The sequence below is a fragment of the Lepisosteus platostomus genome, chromosome 20 (assembly GCF_059453375.1).
Source record: "Lepisosteus platostomus isolate fLepPlt1 chromosome 20, fLepPlt1.hap1, whole genome shotgun sequence".
Taxonomy (NCBI): Eukaryota; Metazoa; Chordata; class Actinopteri; order Semionotiformes; family Lepisosteidae; genus Lepisosteus; species Lepisosteus platostomus.
The window spans coordinates 1,431,359-1,453,056 of record NC_142630.1 but is presented as its reverse complement, the minus strand read 5'-3'; the positions used below and the strand labels follow the sequence as shown (position 1 = coordinate 1,453,056).

The window sequence follows — 21,698 nt, the reverse complement described above, 5'->3', positions numbered from 1 at the left end:
GCCCAGCCTCCTCCCACTCGGAGCGCTGCGCTGCCCGACTCCGCACCGCCCGCCTTCAACTCCACTCGGATGGTTTTTTTTCTTCTAGTACCAGACACACGATACATCTGTGCCCGAAATGAGCAGTATCTACAATTAAAACACTTCTTAAAGTTTAAGAATGGATGGTGAGGGTAGAAAGTGGGAATGTTCAAGCATTTTTGCGTAGAATTTCATACTCAAAACATTTAATCTTTCCTTCTCCCATTACTTTGCTTTTAAAGTTTTTTTTTGCGTATAAATAAGCATTGCACTAGTGTAATTTTTTTACATTTCGGTTATCGCTCAAATTGCTGTATTTTAATTGGAAAATGAATAACAAAGTTTTGAATGTTGCTGTCCTACAAAATGATGTTTAAGAAAGGTGCCCCTCTTTATAGACTACTACAACACTATCTGGCTGATTAAAGTTAATTAAATATAGAAAATAATGTGTTGATACGCCAAATCGTGATTTAATATGAAAAAGGCATATCCATTTAAAATCCCCGTTCCTGATTTCTTTTCAAGATAGACAGGAACATGGGCAGGATGTTTATACAGCAAAATGTAAACATAATCGCTGGGCTTCTTTAAATAAAAAATCAAGCAAAACTCCTGCTAGATCAGCGAATGCCCCTTTCCGATGCATTGAAAATGTTCGTTTTAGAGGCCGTCGTGTGTTTGGATTTGACTTTTGAAAATAATTGCAGAAAGGCTTTCAAGCTGTTTCTGAAACGCTGCTTTCTTCCAAAGAGAGGGAAAAGCATCCCCTCGGCCGGGCGATGCGCCGTGTCTGCGCTGCGAACTCGGAGGGGATTTGTAAGAGGCGCCTGGCGTCCTCTCCTTCATCAGATGTCATCCACAAATCAAGGTAAGTCACTTTCAACTCTTGTCACTCTCCAGAAATGACAGCCCGCTCTCGCAAAGACGAGTACCGAGGTGTCAGAACGCATTCCGCGTCTTTCTCGTCTGATCAAAGCAGTGGCTCACTGTGGAAACGCAGGATCAAAGCGCCCCTTCGGACTCGGTTACGCAGGCCTATGTAAATTATATAACATGTTGCGTTATGATCAAACTACATAAATTGTGATTAAAAGCAAAACTGGCAGGTCTGTGTATATAGAGATTATGTATGAATAAATTAATAGGTCACATTAGAGATATAAAGACATCGATGGGATCCCCTACATGAACTTCACTTTAAAGAAAAACATGCATTGTTTTAAAAACAAGCAGAAAAAAGAGACAGTAAAAACGTTTTTGTTGAGAGATATGAACAATAACCGTGGCATGTCATTAATATAGCTCTATATTTAATGAAGCAGCAGTATGACGCATTCCGTGGCTGAAAGTATATGAATTTTGTCGATTGGCAAAACTCTTAATAACTGGCCTAGAAAACAAACGCATCTTTCTTGCGGTGATGTGCGGTTCATTTCACGGGGAAAATCCCTTTAACACCACTATTCACATGTACAAACATCTGCTGAGTATGGTGCTGCAGGATTATTCTTTTATGCACATGTGCAAATTCTTCATACGTGTATTTGTCTACAGCTGGTGCGCCCGTGCTCTCAAATACTTTTTCAATTTGCCTTTCGAAGCACTGTACGTGAAAGCGAAATCTAGAAATACATTTCATGGCTTTCCAGAAAACAGGCACTTTGTACCTACAGCACCATCGCTCAGAGGCAAGTAGCCTCCTGGATTACTAGCAGTGTCCACGAAGCATTGACCTTAAACCTGGAAATTGGCTCGACTCGGACTCCTGAGTTGCTGGATGCTAAACGCGTCCTTCGTATTTCGAATAGATTCGAGGATAATTTATGTATAGCTGGAATTATTTTTAAAAATCTATCTTTAAAACACTACAGCTTTATACAATCTGTTTTTAATTTCGTTTTTGTAGCTTTGTGTTTTATATTTTACATGGTACAGAAATATATTAAATATATTTCATCGCTTGAAAACAGCTTTTAATTGAAATTTCACGAACAGTCTTCGTTGAAGAGTCAATATTTGTTTTAATTTCCTTTATTGAAAATATTTAGTAAAGCTTCTAAATTGAGGACATAGTGTGATGGAAAATCCACATTTTTAATAGACCCCATTAAAACGGAAATATCAGGTCCATATATAATGAAAAAATATGTGACCTAAGTAACAGTACGCTTATACCAACCTGAAGTACCTCAAATATGCGGTTCTTGGGATGTAATGTCAGTTGTATTTATTCATAATCCCTTTTCACTCACATGCTGTCACGTCTGGTTTTAAAAAAATATTTTATTTTTGTTCTGCTTCATAAACTGTGCGTGACCCAGCGATCTGTGTGCCCCCTGCTCGGGCACCGGCGCAAGCGAGGCCAGCTCCGCGGCTCGACCGAGCCCGTAACCCGAGTGCCGAGGTGGGCATGGGGAGTATTGTTTTAGCCAGCCTCTGCAGTGGGCGCCCCGGTGGGGAAGGGAGGCCCACGAATTTATCAGGAGAGCAGACCACCCAGCGCGCGAGGGCAGGGGCAGGCGCGCGCCCGTCTCCTCTCCCCTGCTTTTAATTAACGCTGATGACTTCATTCCGAGAAGACCCCTCGCCCCAGCTCCAGCTCCGAACCCCCCCGCCCGCCCGCCCCCCTCGCTTCCCCGCCTGCGCTCTAGAATCCGTAGTCTTCTGCAAATTGATCTCTAAACGTTTACACAAACCAGAAGGGGAGCGACAGCAGCGACTCCGCCATTTGGTAAGGGGGGTACAAGACGAGAAGACTGGCGTTTTGTTACCTTGTAAATGTTCCAAGTAAAAGGTGTTGACAGGTCAGCGCGCTGTATTCTGGACACCTTTGGCGTTTTGGTTGCTGTGGACGCATAGCCGGTATTAGCAGAGTACCACCGCCGCGCCAGGGTAGCCGGTCAATCACGCTGTTATTTTTCTGTATTGCGGCTCCAGAGTTATCGCAAGCGATCTCCGCCGACTTCCACAATCGCAGACGCTCCTGAATTTTGCGCAGTGGAAAAGTCGCACGTGTTGTGGTTAAAACCAAGCTAGCGCGTATTTGGCCCTTTAGATTCCTACCTGCTAGCTTTTACATGTTTTATATAACGTGAAACAAGCTTTTAATTGAATATATAATGCTCCAATTTGGCAATTAAGCAAGTGGAAATGAAAAAGCGAGTAATTTAGGCGCTACGTCGAAGAAGCTAAATACGTTAAGGAGACACATGTTGCTTTTAAATATTAGCGAAGGAGAGGTATTTTACACGAAAATGCATTCAAATGTAATTTTTTCACATTTTTACCATCAGTGAAGAGGATAGGAAAGAGCTTCATTGAAATGTGTGCATGTAGGTTCCTCTGGTAATATTTTACAAGGTCATTTCATGGTCATACCTAAGTCATTTTTTCTTCATAGCGTCCTGAAGTTGCTTCTTTCCAGTTGGCCCTTTCAGTTGAAAGTACACACATTTTCCATGACGTTGTTCAATGAAATATTTGACAACATTGCATCTCTTGGAATTTACGACCACTTTGCTGGGAGAATTCTTCAGCGTTTGGCATCAGCTGCGTGCGCATTAGTCATGAAGTTGAACTACGTTCCAAATACATTCCTTGACCCACGGTTGCTCGTAGTCGTTCTCTTTTCTCACATAATACTTGGGTCTGCAATCCTTTAATCCAGCCTGGGGAGCCTATCAGATACAAACATCTTTGTTTAAAATGAAATGCCCAGCACGGATTTTGAATACACCTTGAGTCCCATAACCCAGACGATGCTATCTAAAACCCGCAACGTCAGAAATGCACCTACAATCACTTTTTACTTGTACCTATGAAGCAGATCAGTTGCATATTTCGGATAATATTTTACCACTTTGAGTATATATATTGATTAACGTAGTATCTTACTGAGAAACTTCACAATTTGTGTCCTACTGTACATGTAACGCGTGTGTTAGATAACCTTGGCTCGGGTATTTAAACTTCTTTTGTGGACTTAACATAATAACAGATATTTAACAATTTAAATTGCGTCATGTGTCTCGTTATTAGTTTTCAGTTAAAAGCACGAATTAACTGACAAAATACGAGTATGTAACGGTGCCCGCTTATAACAATACTTTCCGATATTAAAGTATCTTCATGAAATAATATTAAGGCTCTGAAACAGCCTTTTGGGTTTGTCTGAGATCTGCTCGAAAAATAAGGAACTTTACATTCATCTTTCAGCTCTCTCCCAAAGGAAATCAGGTCAAAACAGCGAAACACTGTCTTTTGTCCCCAGTCACCACGTCAGTAACTTGAGTTCAATGAATTAGTGCAGATTTTATCCGCACCTTCAAGCCGAATTTGTATTTTATAGCGTTTAAGAAAATAGATTTTAATCTAGTGAAATCATATTTATTAAAAATAAACCCCAGTAAGGGTGATGGGGGACACAAATGACATGATACAAATCACGACGCGTGAGATCTGAGCACACGGCGGCACAATGGTGTGTTTGGTTAATATGATTGTATTAAAACCGTCTAATTATAATTTTGTTTTGATTTTATCACAACAAAAATACTGTCCCGTTGACAATCATATTTCATTGCTGCGAGCACTGTGGTGCTGTGTAGCATGGGCGCACATTTTAAATTAAGCGGGCCTCTTGCAAAATGCAGTCTCGGTACTGGCATTCACAGAATGTGTTGAAAATAATCTTTTGTTCAAAAAGGGGACTACTGAATTGTGTGGTATAGCCAATATATGACAACATAATGTATTTTTATAACATAAGAATGTTTTAATAATCCCTATATTAACAAAAGCATATCGCTGTGGTGTTGATTGTTGATTTTAACACAAGATGTACATCGTTCTTGTTCCAGCACTCGATTTGTTTTTTTTTTTTCAAAATCATTGTTTTGAGTGTGGGAGTTGGAGTTGTTGCAACGCTCAAGAAACAGATGCCAGTGCTCTAGATTTTTATAAATCGGAGGCAGCGTCGCTGTGGCACGCTACAATCCAGCCCAATGTATCACACCGGCCTGCTCGCAAAGCAGTGCAGTGCGGAGTCAAGGCGCCTCTGAGAGCCCACACCCACTAACTACGGCCTGTTAGCAACGAACGAGCAGAAACAAGTGTTTTCACGAAATCGGGCTTAAAAGATTTAACTAGCATTTGGCTCAAAAACGAGAATCGCAATAATTTAAATTGTTTTATCTTACTTGCAAACACAGTATATACCCCATACAGATATAGTAATGTTAGATTTTACAATATTTCCTTGAAATAATGTAGTGAATACACTCGCTTGCAAGTGAAAGGGCGATCTTTCAAAGTCCTCACTCCTCCGCTATGGGGTAAACCAGAGCAGGCTGATTTCAGCACGTCACGCTTTTAGAGGGATGGAAGAATTTAACTATATTTTTTACATTTGGAAAGGCATGTATAGGTTAATATGTCAACGATGCATTGCCCGATTCGAACAGCGAAGATGAGAAAGTTTTTATATTATATGTGATATTATCCAATGTGTTGCGAGACTTTTCAAACAATTACTAAATGCATTTTGGGGGGCATTTCAAGTTCAAGATTAACAAAATTATGGAATTACTACAAGCCTCGAGAAATAAAATTAAGATGTATTTCCATTACATTCCTGGATTTGTAGCTTAACCCACATTAATATTAATTCCAGCTAATACACGGGATATATTATATCCATAACTCTATATGTGTATATTTAAATTAGCTACCGTTGGTTCACAGAATCTCGTTTGTGTGGTCAAATCTATTGACATTAAATGTTTAGGTTATACTTTGCGATGTTCAAGTAGTACAACCACAGCCAAGACTTAAGTTTTCTAAGAGCTAAAAATCCTTCAACAAAGGAAAATAATATCTTGGACTTAAAATCCATTCGTTGTGTATATTTTCCACAAGCCCCGTTCGTGGAACACGTTGCTTGTTTATAGAAGGAAAATACCGTGTCAAATCGGTCAAAAGCCATGTAATGGTCACGAGCTGGGAAGGTCAGAGATCCTGACCCCAGCCAGCGCGAGGAATTCGGGTTTCGGTCATTGTCATATCCGTGGCAGGACGGCCGGTCCAGCTCCAGATTTTTTATTATTAGTTCTTACATTTTAGTGTTGAAAATGGCTTTCCATTTGAATCTGAAGTTAAATCGAAGGGGAAGTACAGTACGGCATATGCAAGATTGGTATACATAAATAATACATTAAATGTTTGTGGCTGTAATTTTTTTTTTAATATTCACGTTTAAGAGATAGTCCACCATTTAATCTGGGATAAGCATTCCTTCCTCCAAATATATAGGCCATAATATACACATTTATAGAGGCTGCTGCTGAAGATCTTACGGCATGATGCTCAAACATCGTTTATTATTTCTGGATATTTTTAAACGTCTGTGCAATATCTCTATAGACGTACATACAAAGTCGGACAATGAGTTTAATTGCAGTGAATTAATCTCCGAAATTAGATGGTTTACAATTAAAATTGGAGCTTTGCATGCGGCAGGAAAGTGAAGTCCATCACATCCTTTAATTGCAGAATAACAGAGGAGCTGTGCTGACCAGGTTACACTCAAGGTTATAATTAAATGCTACTTCGCCAAACCAAAATAGCTGAGAAAAAATAGGTAGGTTAAGCTTTCTGTCTACTAACAGAGAAAGGGGAATTTTAGCTTTATGCTGTGGTTATTGTATTTTCTTCCTCGGAGTGCAATCTGGACATCCCGATCCAATTGAATTCAATGAGTTGTATTTTGAATTAGAATTTATCTAAAAGGTGTGTTAGGGGTCTGTATGCTTTATATTAAGAAAAGTTTAATTTTTTGCAGTCCCTTGTTTCCACCGTTGCTTCTCATTAAATGTTGTGCTAGAAAATGAAAGATAACTGTACTCAGCACTGTTCACGACACTCCAAGGGCCGTCTGTGTTTTTTATATTAATTCCCTTGTTTCCTTGCAGAACCGGTCTAAATGACACATTTACTGTCTTAGATTAGTCAGGCTACCTATAAATATTTTGCCCAAGGAATAACTGTGGAAGGAATCGTTGTAGCCCTGCTGTGGTGACAGCAGATTCTCAGAAATCTTGACAAAGGGAATAAACCTCCAACATACATATTATCTGCCGTCCACATCCTGTTCTAGAGATATAGATAACAGTAGCAATATTTTTTTTTAAAGGTCGCGATATATGTTTTTTTATATCGCGACCTTCGTGACATCCCATCCCCAGACACTTTACAATAAAACAAAACTAAAGCAAAATAGGAAAGAGATCCACACACACAGACTGATAAAGTCAGAGATATGGCATTACAAGCTTTGTGCAAAAGTAGGTCAAGGACATGGTCTGAAAAGGGCTGACTGTCTTGCCAGAGCTAATCTGAGCAGAGAGGATGTTCCACAGCTCGGTCTCCCCGGTTCCGAGCCGCGTGTGTGGAACTGAAAGGCAGGAATCGAGTCCAACACTGATCCCACGTCAACGAAACTGATTCATCACTAACGACTGGAACCGCTTTTATAAAACACCATTAAGGTGGGTATTTTTCTGGAACCATAGAACTATAACTCCCAGTACGGTTTGAAAAAAACAAACAAATAATATGTGACGTCTTATATAAATAAGATCACAGCTTTTTACGGGACAGTCATCATTTTTTGAAGATAAGATTTTGTCTCCACAGTATTTTTGTTTCTGAACTGTAGCTATATTGCTGCATTTGTAGCATGGGACAGAGTACTGACTTAAAATATACATTCATTCGAGCAATCCTGTCCATCTCTTGACCTTTTAATACAGGTGTTTGTAAACTAGTTGCCACAAGCAGATCTGATAAATACAAATACTTTACAAATGTGAGACTTCAAGATATTTATTTAGTCTGTATAATAACGTGAAAATATCATACCTAATTATTTTCTATTGCATAAATATGGAGTATTATACATCTACTATATATTTGTCATATTTTATTATTAAATAGAAATGCTTAATTTCATAAACGATTTGAATAGCAATATGCTTTATTACAGCGACTCTGCAGTTATTGAAAACTGATGAGTGTACTTCATTATATTCAAAATTAAAAGTCTAGTTTAAATCTCTCAGTGTTTTTCACCAGTGTATGGTTTCTTTGTTAGCAATAGTAGTTGCTATGATTGATAAGAACATAAGAAAGGGTCCCTTTTCAGACGAGAGACATGTGACCCGTCGAGCTCGCCTGGTTGTTAGTAGCTAATTGATTAGAGAATGTCAGCAGTATGTTTGGTGAAATAACCCTTAATATCGAAATCAAGAGTATAGCTTCTTCCAGTCTCCCACAGTCCTTTGTGTAAATCCATAAAATATTAATTCATAACTGTAATTAAATTGAATCGTTTTATAATTAACAGTTTGCTTTGAACGACTGGATGCATTTTGACTTCCTAATCTTAAATTACCACGTTGTTGGCTAATTTGAATCAAAACAAAATTGTTGTCGAAAATACAAGATCCGCTGTGCCTGACCACATGAGGCTTGGCGTGGTTCGTTCGTTCGTTCGTTTTTCCAATAGCGTGAATTTTGCATTTGAAAAAAAATGTTTAGTCATAATCATAGTAGTTTAAATTATTATCTTTGTACATTAGCCCACCATCGCTCTACGTGCGTAAAAAGCGCGCCAGCAAGCGCACAAATAAATAATGTGATTATATTGTTATTTCTTCCAGAGGCCGGCCATACTGCTGTACCTTAAAACTTAGGATGACTCTAAGTGTCGCTGTGTGTTATAGCGTCCGTTACAGCCTAATGTGTCGCACCTCTCTGCACTCGGTTTTTAATTTGTAGGTCTTATTCCTCCTTATATCTACTTGCTGAATATAATCGATTTTTAAAATATCGAAGTTGTTGTTGTGAATCGGGAATTTAAATTGATCTGTTTTGGTTACAGAGCAGGACTGGACTGGGTCGTACTGTTTTTACTGTATTGTTGTCATATAATTGAAAACAGCAAAAAATAAAAGCACGGGCACGCACTCATCACTTTTACTTGCTTAGTAGGTGGCCGTGTATATTTTTGTTCAAGTGGTGTTTATGTTAATGAAAAAGGATGAGATTACAAACAGACCACTGATTGGACTGTTAGATTGAGTTGAACCGTGTATTTACCGACCCCACCCTTTCATGTAATCAACAGCACTAGAATCTTGCTATATGGTTTTTTAATTCTTCTGGCAAAAACTAGAGTTTAGACCTCCGTGGCACATTGTTTTGTGTAAAGCAGAGGGACAAAATCCCTTTTGCCTGTATTAAAGTATCCCTTTGAGGTAACTGCAATCAATCGAGGACGTAAACTCTGAGTCACGCTTTAGTGACGCTTTAGCATAATGCTGAATTTGCATTCATGTATATACATATAAAATAGCAGGTTTATTTGAAAGACCTGTGCTGTTAAAATTAAATACAGATTTTAAAACATCGCCAGCAAATTAGGACATTTTTACAAACTTGTATACAGTGGCGTTATCTACATGCCTTTGCAGCGAGTCCCCCAGAACTGAACATGTATGTCCTATGTGTAGGTATTATCATCACATATAGGCTGGGTCATATGTGCTTATACACATACGTGAGACGAAACTTGCGGGTCTGGTTTAAAGTCCAGAGAATGTGTCATGACCTTATCAAGACGTAGTCTTGAGACAGTAATTGTTACGTTTTGAAATAAGTGGGTTGTTATAATGCATATTCGCATTGCCTAAACAGATACAAAAAATCACTTGTGTTTTTGTTATATCATTGACAGAAAAACAGGCTCTCCGGAAGAATTTCAGAATCAAATGGTTTCCACAATGCATACGATAAGCAACAATTTTCTGAGTTAAAATCCCACACAAGTTATTGCTCTGAGCAAGATTTGTTTTTCATGGAAACATGCTTGTTATTACTGCGTATTGTTGTGGGTGAAGTTGCTATTAACAAAAACGTTTAACGTATTAAAACTCCTCTGGACGCCTAAATACAAAATGTTTCTGATTTGGTTTATGATTATTTTCATTAAGGATGTGGCTTCGTGATGCATCGCATGAGAGGATGTAATGGAATTCGGTCCCCTTTAGTTTTTACAATCAGAGGTATATTTAAACGGGATTTCCATAATTAGACCAATTCAGACATATGTATGAAGGAAGAGACGCCTATATGCTACATGTACACGTAGTGCACCGCACACAAGGCTGTAGAGAGGTTTGCTGTAAAGACCCCACTGCTCGAAGTCGCAATCGGGGGATGTTGTGCGCGTCTGAAATGGAAGTGTTTGGATCCGCGATCATTTACAGGGGGAAAACGGACTCCTACATGTATGTCTGCGACGTGCACAGCTAATGGTGACCTCATTAGGAATGAACCGAAAACATGAGCGCCAAGTCAATGCGGGACAACGTGTCTGTGCAGATGAGAGGCTCTGCTGCCTGCTTGTAAACGAAAATCAACTCTTATCTCTGCTCAGATTTATTTTCACTGTAGCCTTGAATTTGTGTGTCCTAATGAATTCATTTTCTTTTATTATATTAGGCAGGGCTCTTTGTTCATGTCGTATATATTTTACTCTCTGATACAGTGTTCATCGTCCCAGCACTGAAAACGGGCTGCGTGTTTGAGCTCGCTTTGGGATCATGTTTAACCCTAAAAACCAAACAACACTCTTCACGATCGGGCATGATGTACAAGCTGGTAGAAATGCATCAACGTCTTCTTACAGGTGTAGACATCTGCTTGGAGCCAGATGTGAATGGGAAGAATCACGTGTCACGTAGCACTTGCGCCCCACGAGCTGCGCGCATTCATCTTGGCGAGGAATCTGTCCGCGCGCAGTGGATTCGGCAGGTGTCCGATGACGTTTCCACGTCACGGTGTCAAAAACACGCTGGCCGGGAGGAGTTACCGTGACAGTGACTCGGGGGCTCTGCTTCACTGTCCGCCATCACCTGGCGTATCTGGCTCAGGCGACCGATATATCGAACTATCGCCTTGTCGAACTCCAGAGAGGTAATTTACAGCGAAGTGTTGCGATGTTTATTGTTTACGAGGCAGCAGAGTCCCAGAGCCCTGCCCTCACAGAAGATTTCCCTAAACCTGGTTTATTATTTTAAACTATCATGCATTTGTCCCTTTAGCCGAAATCACTTACCAGCACACAACTGCAGCCCCGAGTGCACGTGTTCCTTCGCCATTTGGCACTGAAGTTGTAAAAAAGCGCAATAATCGCATGTAAATATTCTGCATAAACTGCGAGAAAAAGGTTATTAATACTTCTATTAAAAAGCTTCGAAAATAATAATAATGTGTCAGATTCGTTTCAATAGCTACGGTATACTTGCAATAGACTATTAATTGACAATACATTAAAATTTTTAGCTCTACAGCTTTAAGTTTGCAGTGTTAATGTACTTGTTAGGTCGTTTTAACCAGCGCGACCTGCATGCACATGAATAGAAAGGTTCTTTCGCCTGTATACCCATTGGTATTTCGCTTCAGAAATATGCAAACAATATGTAAGACAATGTTCTATTTGAAGAAATGTTGCATGAAAGTGCAACAAATAATACAGGAACTGACACATAATAAACATAAAAAAATATCACCTCTGATTTTTAGCAAACGGAGTTAAATCCCGAACTAAAACAGGTTGAATTTACTGTCAACAGGTAAAATTCTATCTATAAAAAAGCGCCAAGATTAAGTTAATTTTCTAATCTCCTCCATTTACAGTATAGACTACTAGAAAGCTTCGGTTTATTTATTTTAAAGAATAATAAAAGCCCAAATTATGACGAGGGTAATCGCTATTGCGGATGCGAAGAGCATCCCAAGATGTATTCAACGCCCACAAAATACCGCAGAACCGTAAAGTCAGCAGAACAGAATTTGTCAGCATAACCTATTGGATGCATTTGGGGTCTGTGACTAGGGGACTGTTTATTATTAGGATTGATTAATAGTCAGTGGTTGAAGTGGTGGATTCATTACTTCCGTCCTAGTTTCACGAGGCAGGACTTTCCATCTTGTCGGAATACCTGCCGGGGGAGAGCGCGACCCCAGCGCGTCCGTCACCGTGCGCGCTCGCACCGGCAGGGCAAACAAACAGCGCTGCTCCCCGCGACAGGGGCGGGTGCGTTCCGTGCCGTGGCTTCGTGATTAATCAACATTTCAATTCAGTTTAGCTTAAGAGTGTTCAAAGGCACTTAATTTCCCCCCTTTCCAGAAGGGTTCAAAGGGCGCATTTCAAAATGCAGACATTTCACGTAATGACAACTAATTATTCGCAATCGCTCACCAAGATTGTGTCTTGAAACTTTAAACATTTATCACAAAACAGGTGTCTTTTTTCCTAGCCTCGGAGGGGGGACGACGGCGACTTTGTAGACGTTTCTCTTCATTTCCTTTGAACAAGACATGAGCACGCATTGAAGAAAAGACTCTCAAACAGAATGATGAGAACGTTTGTTATTATTTATTGTCATTTCAGCATACGCTGCCTCACCTTCTTGTTCGTATTTTCCTTTTTAGTTTTTATATGGGGCATTTGCTAGATCTCAGTATGAACCCGTTGTCATATTTTGAGAAGGAGTGTTCGTGGTGAACACCCCCCCCCTCCTCTGGAGATCATACTGCGGTTTTATTTTATCACAGTTGATCTTATCTGAGCTGTCAGACTAATGAAGCGCCTGGTCATAGCACACCAACAATTATTCGAAACAAATGGGATGATGATGGAGTGCGGGGCTGTCTTACAGTTTGTATCGTTCCTGCGGGGAGAGGAGTACTGCAGTACCTCAGCACAGATAATACTGTAGCTAAACCTGCTTCAGCACCGGTCTGGAAAGGTGGCTCCATTCACAAACTACATTTAAATACATTCTGACACTACTAAGGCTTTGAAGCATTTCAGGCAACAGAAACACCGGTAAATGTAGCGTATTATACTTGTGCAATTTTCCTGTTTCCCCTTCAGTGCTTTGTGGGTGCTTCCAAAGATACATCCCTCCATTTAGAGACTTGACTTGACTTGAACTTTATTGCCATATGTAACCGGTGCTGGTACAATGGAATTCTTACTTACAGAAAGTCTCTCGATTGTAAAACAAGTGTAAAAAAAACAAAACAAAGAGAAGACTAATGTGGGACAGTGTGATGGAACTGTAATTATGTGATTTCTAACAACAATAATAACCTTAGTTAATATAACATGAATGATACTAATGCAATAATTTTAAAAGCTTAATAATTCCACTATATAAAGGATTTTTTTTTACTGTAAAGTAAATCTATTAGTTTCAATTAATGTTTGTTAAATAAGTTAGTACCAGACTAGACCAAACATACATATACATTATATATAAGAGAAGGTGTGATATCCAGCCCCGACAATCCTGTTTAAATGCCAAATAAAATATAGGGAACAGGACCTTTCAGAAAATAAATACTGGAATTCAGCATGAATTCTGTTCCTTGTAAGCTCATTTTCTGTTCAAAGAAGATATGATAGAAGATGCAATATTTGTATTGATAAATAATTATTTTTGCAATTTTAGTTTTATCTTTTCTATTTCTGTTGTTTCACAGCTCACAGTTCAATGGACACTGTTTTGTCTTCTCGCTGCTACAAGTGAAGTTATAGCAAAAGTGCTTTAGTGTACAGTTTCTCAAGGGCAGAAATGCTGGTTGGAGGACTTGACTGATTTAACAAGTACTATTTTCCAAGTGGTTGGAGGTTGATAATGTTGAATATTAACATCTAGGTAGCAGTTGTGGTCTCATATTAAAATGCCCTTTGAAAGGAGTATACTTTCATTCTCTCTTTTAGATCTTTATTTAATCATTAGGGGTGCACAATGGCTTGCCTGTTAGAGCTGCTGCCCTACAGGTCTTGGGATCCCGGGTTCGACTCTGGGATGGGCACATTCTATGTGGAGTTTGCATGGTGTCCCTATGTGCTCTGTGTTGGACTGGTGTCCCATCCAGGGTGCTGTCTTCCCTTGTCCCCTGTGCGTATGGGATATGATCCAGATTACTGTGACTCTCAACAGGAATAAACTGCTTTATTACAATAGATGGGTATTATCACTATAATTAATGTTGATTTTTCAATAAGCTAACTCCAAGTAGTGATACCTTTCTTTAATAATTGTAAATATTCTTCCCTTTTCTGAAAGTACTGAAACATGACTCTCTCACTTTTTTGTAGATTGATGGAAAGTTCATGTGAAGAAATAACTTCACCTAGCCAGGAAGTGAAAACAAGGTAATAACACCTGATTAGTGCTTTTCTCACATAGATATCACTAAACACTTAAAATGTTCCAAAATATGTTACAATATTTTGTATGTTGGAAAACATTTTTTAGCACAGTTGGGCTTTATAAAAAAACATACTAAATTAAGTTAAAATGTCTTGTAATCACTTGTCAGAACTGTTTCTTCTAGAAGTAATTTGCTTCCTGAATATGGTTAGTTTTATTGTTTTTTAAAGCACGGTCATTTCTGCCAGGCTGGATTCACAGGACCGCCGTACATGTCCAATTACAGCTGATTGAGCTGCCCCAGACAGTTCTGTGACATCCTGATTTCGGAAGAAGGTTGCTAAGCCAGCTAGGTTTAGCCTGAGCTCAGATTTCAACCAAATTTGTTCCCATCAACTCGCAGTGCAAGTATGAAAACAGTTTACCAGGGAAAGGATAAGTTGTCATGGATACTCCTTGTAGGATCCTCTCAGTCTGTCAGTATTCTCTACAGACACTGCTAATGATAATTGAGAGGTATGGATTCAAACGATTGGGTAGGGTCATAGTCTCTCCTCCTGCAAAATACCAGAGAAACCACTATAAAATTACCATTTTCCTTCTCACGCACTGCACACAGGCTCTTTAGCTCAACACATGGTCATGGAGTGTTGGCTGAAGGAAATCGTTGTGATTTCTGTTTGTTTCCCTCTTTAACTACAAAAAGGCCTATTCATGTCAGCTAATTATGGATCAGGAGTAAAACATCATAAGCATGAATTCAACCTGAACGTATAAAACCACAACTTCTGGCGCAGGTTAGTTTGCAGACTGCTTTGAAAGTGATCTCACTTTGCACAGAAAAAAAACATTTACATGGATATCTACATAATTCCCTTTGCTCACAAATACACATAAAGGAAAACTATTAAAAATCCAATTTAGAATTTCCATGGTGTAAATACTGAACACAATGTGTCTGTTTTCAAAGTCAGTTCTGGCCATGGGAATCTTCTGTAAAGTTAAGGATATTTTAAGCCACAGTAAAGCCACCTACTACAAACCGCCAAGAAAATTAGAGGAGGTGGTCAGTGGGTGGCAAGATTTTGAGTTAATTTCAATTTGTGGTGCTCTTAAACAAATGCTTCTTGCTGTTTTTAAGTGCAACTCGGTTCCAGCTGAGCAAGATGCAAGCTGGTCCTGTATTTTTGTTTCTGAACCTTTCAGAGCCTTGAAATTCAGAGACATCCTCCCTTCCTTTGGGGCAAGTGGCTGCCATTTCGTTTGTCAGAAACAGGCGTGTTGCATCCACTTTGTCATGTGGCAGTGTTATATACAGTAGACTCCACTAGCTGTCTCACTGGATCAAGAGAATGTGCACAGTTCAAACAGCTCAAGGGGGGTCTCAGTGAAGCATCAGGAAAAACTAATATGCGTATAAAATGATCCATGACCCTGGGACAGTCCATCCCTGTCATACTGCTAGAGTCCTGGCCGTGCAGAGTTTTGACTTTGCTCCACGGCCAAAATGTTGTGTTTTCTTACTTCTCTTTTCAGCAGGAATAAACCCATGACTTGTTCCTTTGCAGCCTACGCTTGCTGACCCAGCTGCCCACTCACTTGGGAAGTTGTCCTGTAAGCGATTGTATCCCTGCATCAAAACTTTGAAAAATCCCAGTTAGTTCTGCCTTTACGAAAAAAAAAAGAAGACGATTTCCTGGAATCAAACCGGGATCCTCGGTGCTCTGGGCCTGGAAGGAGGTGTGCTCTAGAAGAAGACAATAGGATAAAACAACACTGCCTTCAGGCCAGGCTGCAGAGAAACTGATATAATGTCATCTCCTGCCTTGGACTTCATTTTTGTTCCACAGCCAGAGCCTGCTCCCAGGAGCTTATATAAATGTTGAAAGGAGCTCACAGGGAATCTTTCTTGATATTGTCAAAAGGCTTTTTATTTCCACCTGCTTATTCCTCTTTCCGTTGGACAATCTCTAACAATGGAAGTGGAAAAGTATGAGAGTGTCACATGACAGTTGCTAGATTAATACAGGACTGTGTTTGGCTTTTTCTCAGATGTAAACCAAAAGGAAGCAGCATATTTCCCCTTAAAGTACGGCTTTAAAGAAAGCAAAGTGCTGATCAGTACTTTTAAAAAATGTCTTACACGAAAGTGCCATTCCCCAGAAAAAAAGCAACTTGGCAAGCTAATGTAAACAAGATTTTCACTACTCGTAAATCAATTCAGCACTACATGGAACAGGATAAACCTAATTTATACTGCTCCTTCGAAACCGAACCTCTCCACCCCAAGTTCACCCACACTTTTCATTTGGGATAAAAGACTCCAGCAGAAAGAGACTCTAGCAGCCAGTCTGACTTGCGTGCTTTCCATTTCCCCAAGTCTGCTAAAGAATGATTCATCATTTTAAATATGTGCTTTCTTTTTTTGTCATTTAGAGTGGATTGAAAGATGTGTGGTCAGTGTGTTTCCTCATTCAGGACCATGCAAGCTGTGTATTCCTTTGAAATTGTTCATATCAACGTTCTTCATTTGCTTCTAAGGGTATGTATACAGTATAGGAACAAGTAATAGGTTTATTCCATGCTGAAAAGAGAAGAAAGAAAACACAACGTTTTCGGCCGTGGAGCCTTCTTCGGGTGTCACAGCCAAAATGTTGTGTTTTCTTTCTTCTCTTTTCAGCAGGAATTAACCTATTACTTGTTCCTTTGCAGCCTACGCATGCTGACGCAGCTGCCCATCTGTAAACAGGATAAGCATACAGTGGGGTCATCTTGCATGTTTTGTGTTGAATTATTACTAATTTATTTAGTTGAGGTTTTCATCCAAAGTGACTTCGATATTCACCTATTTATCACGATGTGTATTTTACAAAAATAATTTGGGTGCAGTACCTAGAAAATGTCCTAGCCCTACGTATTTCAGGACATTTTCTGAGAGTGTTATTACTTTAACATTTTGGTTCTGAAGCCCTGATTGTTTAAGTCAGTAGACAAAAAAATGCAAAACTGAGTTTTGGATTAGTCGTTTTCTGGCACTACATATGCCATTGGATGTTTTGAGGAGGGAAATCACCCAAGACTGTTGCAGTGAAAAAATAAGTGAGAGAAAATGGAATGAACCCCACGCACAGTACCTTCCATCTGGGACTGCACACAGTCAAATGCAATACCACTAAATCACAGGTTTCATGTTGTGTTAAAAGTATTGTGTGGTGTGTTATGTCGTTTACCTGCTTGCAAAACAAATTTCCCATTTGGGACAATTAAAGTAAGTAAATATTAAACCAACACCAGTCATTCAGAGGAGCGAAAGAAAGTTCTTATTTTTTATAATCTATAGACTTTGTATAGAAACTACTAAAGAATAATTTAGGCCACCAATTGGAATGAGTTTTGACTAAGCAGTCCAGAGTGGCATTTCAGCAGAATAATAATGTTCAGTCTCTTTTCACTCTCTTCCCTGCTCTGTTGAGAAACTTTGTGTTGTTCTAGGAGAATGCATATTCTAACACATCAATCTAATATGATCTAATCTAACAGTAATCTAACATTAGGGCATAGTGTTATCCTTAAAATGTATCCCTTTTGTATTTTTCTTTCTTGTGAAGGATAAAACATTCAAGTTTAAAAACAGCCACTTGAAATTCGGGAGAGCATCCAGATGAATCAAGGAGTCCTGGAAATGTTCTAGATATTGCAAAGAGGGAACCGAGAAAGGGAAAAAACAACCAAGTTTGAAAAGGACAGATCTTCATGTTGCAAATTGACATATTTTATCAGTTGGTCTCCTGGTTCACATGAATACTTCTTTTCTTGCTGTCTTTGTAGGGGTCTAGTTTTAAATCAGCCACAGGAAGTTTATGATGTTTACCTTGAGAGGAGTCTGCACTGTACTTTTATGGCATTCTTCGGTCATTCATACCGTTTTGTTTTTCCCTTTCACATGAATAGGACTGTCATAAATAAAACGTAAAATATTTATTTGTCCTTCATGTGATTTTGATACATTCAGTCTGTTATTATATACCTGTGTTTTTCTCTGCCAAAAGACTCCTAACCTTGTTTATAACAAATGATTAATCTGAATATCTTGTTCTGAATTTTTCCAACAGAATTTCCTGATTTTTTACGCACAAAATATTTACTATATTTTACACATTAAACACACAACAACAGAAATGTTAAATATAATATGTGGAATATGGATATTGCACTCATATTTGCCGGTTTACAAGCAGATTAACAGAAAATCAATCTTGTGGTCAAAAAGTAAAAAAAGATCAAACTTATTATGACAAGTTGTGCTTTTAGAAGTGGATTCTAAAATTCAGGTCTGAAATAGTCATTTTTATTATGATGAAAATCCAAATTAAGGAAGACTAAGCAATGAACTGAGAATTCAATTATCTAATGAAAAGAAATAAAGAAATATTTTATTTTGGCAAAGAGTATTTGTAACCTAAATAAATCTGTCCCAGTAGTTGCAGTTTACTTAACTCTCACTTTGCTTAAATTTGCCACTGTTTTCAATATAAAAACCAGAACACAGGAATTGGCTGAATCAGTGGATTTCCTTATCAAAAAATCTCTAAAGTACAATAAAATCTTGAGGCTTTGAAAATAGAAACTTCATAGTAAGCCCCTAATCCCATACAGAGCATTGAAAAGAATAACGATACTGCACAAAACCAGACTTGCAAATGTTGAGACCAAATGTTGAATATTTCTTAATTACTAGATCTACCATTTAATTAAACATAGACTGCGTTTCATACTGTTTTAAAATGTTATCATAATTACACAACAATGTTCCTCGCTTTGCATATTTCACACTCTTTACCTTTGGAGGATTTTTGAATTTAGTAATGTAGATAAACATTACTCTCTACAAACCATCTTCAGTGGCAAATCTGGAAATCAGCCTTGCACTCATTCAAACGACGTTTTGCTTTGCCTGTTTTCTGTGTACATTCAGCTGCAAATACACCGAACTATTACAGAGGAGTCACTGTAGCATGTCTCTGCCATTATAAAGAAAATGAATATACTTTAGACTTCTCTAGATCTGGAAATGTGTGTAATCAGTTACATTCTAGAGGAGCATATTCTTGCTGAGGTGTTTCATATAGATAAAGAAGGCTGGTTTTCCACAGTACTTCATGTGTCTTGACAGCTGCAAGACTTACAAACAGTAAAATAAAAGTGTGTATGATATTTAATATTTCACATGTTCTTAGGCACTTTATACTGTAAATGACACAGCCATAGCAACTATATGTAGTAACCAGCTACAGTACCTTATAAATGGAATTACTAATTATTTTCATCCATAAACAATATATAATAATCTCTTTTAGTATACTGTTGAACATTGCCAAACTTCTGGGAATTCGAAAGGTCATTTGAAAAATAAGCACTTTGTATATCCAGCTCATTCTTTGGGTAGATTGCTTCCAGGGAACTTCAGGAGGGTATCTGCCTCATGCTCATATTAGCCAACCGTGCCGTACTCCTGTAGTGAGAGAGCAATCAGCTCATGTCCTTGACCTAAGTCAAGACAGCTGATCGATACTGTAGATTTATTTGTCAACATGTGATTTAGAAATCAACACTCGCTGTGTCTCATCCTCGGAACCCTTAATTCCAGTGAAAAGGTTAAGATTTTGATGTGACTAAAGACCTGGGAAAACTGTTTTGTTTTAGATGTAAAGCCTTCAGAAAATACAATAAAAATATTTCAAATCATGGAGTTTGTCCTCATTTTGGATTTTTTAATTTTTTTTTTCTGCACAAATGTATAGATATATGACTTGGATGAATATCCTGGACATCACTATTTAATTATCAGCATCTTTAGACAGAATAAGATATTTTTAAGACTCTCATAAATGACACATGATGTTCATATATTTGACAGCAGAAGATTTATTTCCCTTTTCTTCAATCACCATGGGGGCATTATTTATTGTTCATATAGACTGGCTTTTTAAATACAAACACTTTCATCCAAAAAGCATCAGGTGAGGTCTGCACATTTGTATTACAGCAAGCACGACTCTGAAATCTGAAATGCATAATGTCCCAAGATCAGTTTTACACTGCTTGTGTCATAGTCTCTTGTAGGTCTGCCTTATATCTTGGTCAGATTGAAAAGTAGATAATTGAAAAGTGGAGATGGTCCCATGTTCTTCCAAAAGGTAGCGATTGTAATTAAACAGTTATTCTTGTTAAATCTGGTGACTATTATGATGCTAAAATATTTGAGTGAACTGGAATAAGCACCGTACTTGTGGAAGTGGAAAGCATGATGTGTACAGGTACATGACATTTTTCTGTCTGTGCACAGCGTTATTATCCATCTAAGAATCTTCTGTTTAATCCAATTCAGAGTCATGGGAGAGCTGAAGCCTATCCCAGCAAGCAACAGGAGCAAGGCAGGACACCCTGGATAGGACACCAGTCCATCACTGGACACACAGACACACAGACACTTATCATTATTATTTTTTTTGTTTGTTTGACTGACACTTTAATCCAGGGTAGCAGGGCAGCCTATATCTGGAAGTGTGATCTGCTCTTTTGTACAGCTGCTCATTTTCCTGGAGTGGTCTGAGTGAAGGACTTGCTGAACAAGTCAACGGCTGTGCCCCAGCCACGATTTGGACCCACAACCTTTCTCTACAGGTCCCCCGCCCTAAGCACATCTCCACACTGTGCTTTCAGTAAGAGCCGTGAGGACACGCTACCAGAAAAGCAATCGCAATTTGTCAACACCCGAACCAGATTTATGTACGGAAAACAAGGAACAAAAATAAACGTAATTACACTACAAAAAAGCCCTGTCACAAAAGCTCAAATTAAAAGATCAAATGTCTCCACAGGTACCAGGATACAGTAGCAGAACTCGTCATTCCCTTGGCGTAATCGCGGATACTACTTTTACCGATTTAAAATTAGTTGATTATAAGTATTGTTTATATCTTTCCCACTCGTAGTTCCACAACTTTTATATTTTTGTTTTTGGATAATTTACTCACTAGTGTGAACCATAGTTTAGACGAAGAACGATAAAGTAGAAAATGAAAAAATTAGGTATGCGCAGGTTTTGCCTGTTAATATCAGGACATTAGACTATTGCTACTAAGTGAACGGATGAAATCTGTTAATTCCAGTTGATAGAGACGTTTCCTTTTTAAAATATACATTTTGAGAATAAAAACTTTTGTATGGACTGTGAATTAGAGTGCACATGTTCACAACACAATGAAGACAGCCTGCGATTTTACGACCAAGTTTGATGAAGGTGAATAGCAGACAAACCTCATCTTTAAAACGCGCCCCATATTCTGTGGTAAAGCCATTAGTTTTCTTCCACAGTTCCCCGTT

General features: G+C 38.7%; 1 long non-coding RNA gene across 4 annotated transcripts; it reads left to right on the top strand.

Annotated features, from left to right (window-relative positions):
- The first annotated feature begins 77 nt into the window (after nt 1-77).
- Nucleotides 78-20,057, top strand: LOC148644204 (uncharacterized). 4 transcript variants are annotated; one of them, XR_015928648.1, is made up of 5 exons: nt 78-892; nt 14,258-14,314; nt 15,881-16,052; nt 16,749-16,854; nt 17,921-20,057. It is a non-coding gene; the product is annotated as an uncharacterized LOC148644204 (long non-coding RNA). The 4 variants fall into 4 exon arrangements; XR_015928646.1 differs by adding an exon at nt 15,019-15,109 and having other exon boundaries at nt 15,881-16,854; XR_015928647.1 differs by lacking the exon at nt 15,881-16,052.
- Nucleotides 20,058-21,698: the final 1,641 nt, after the last annotated feature.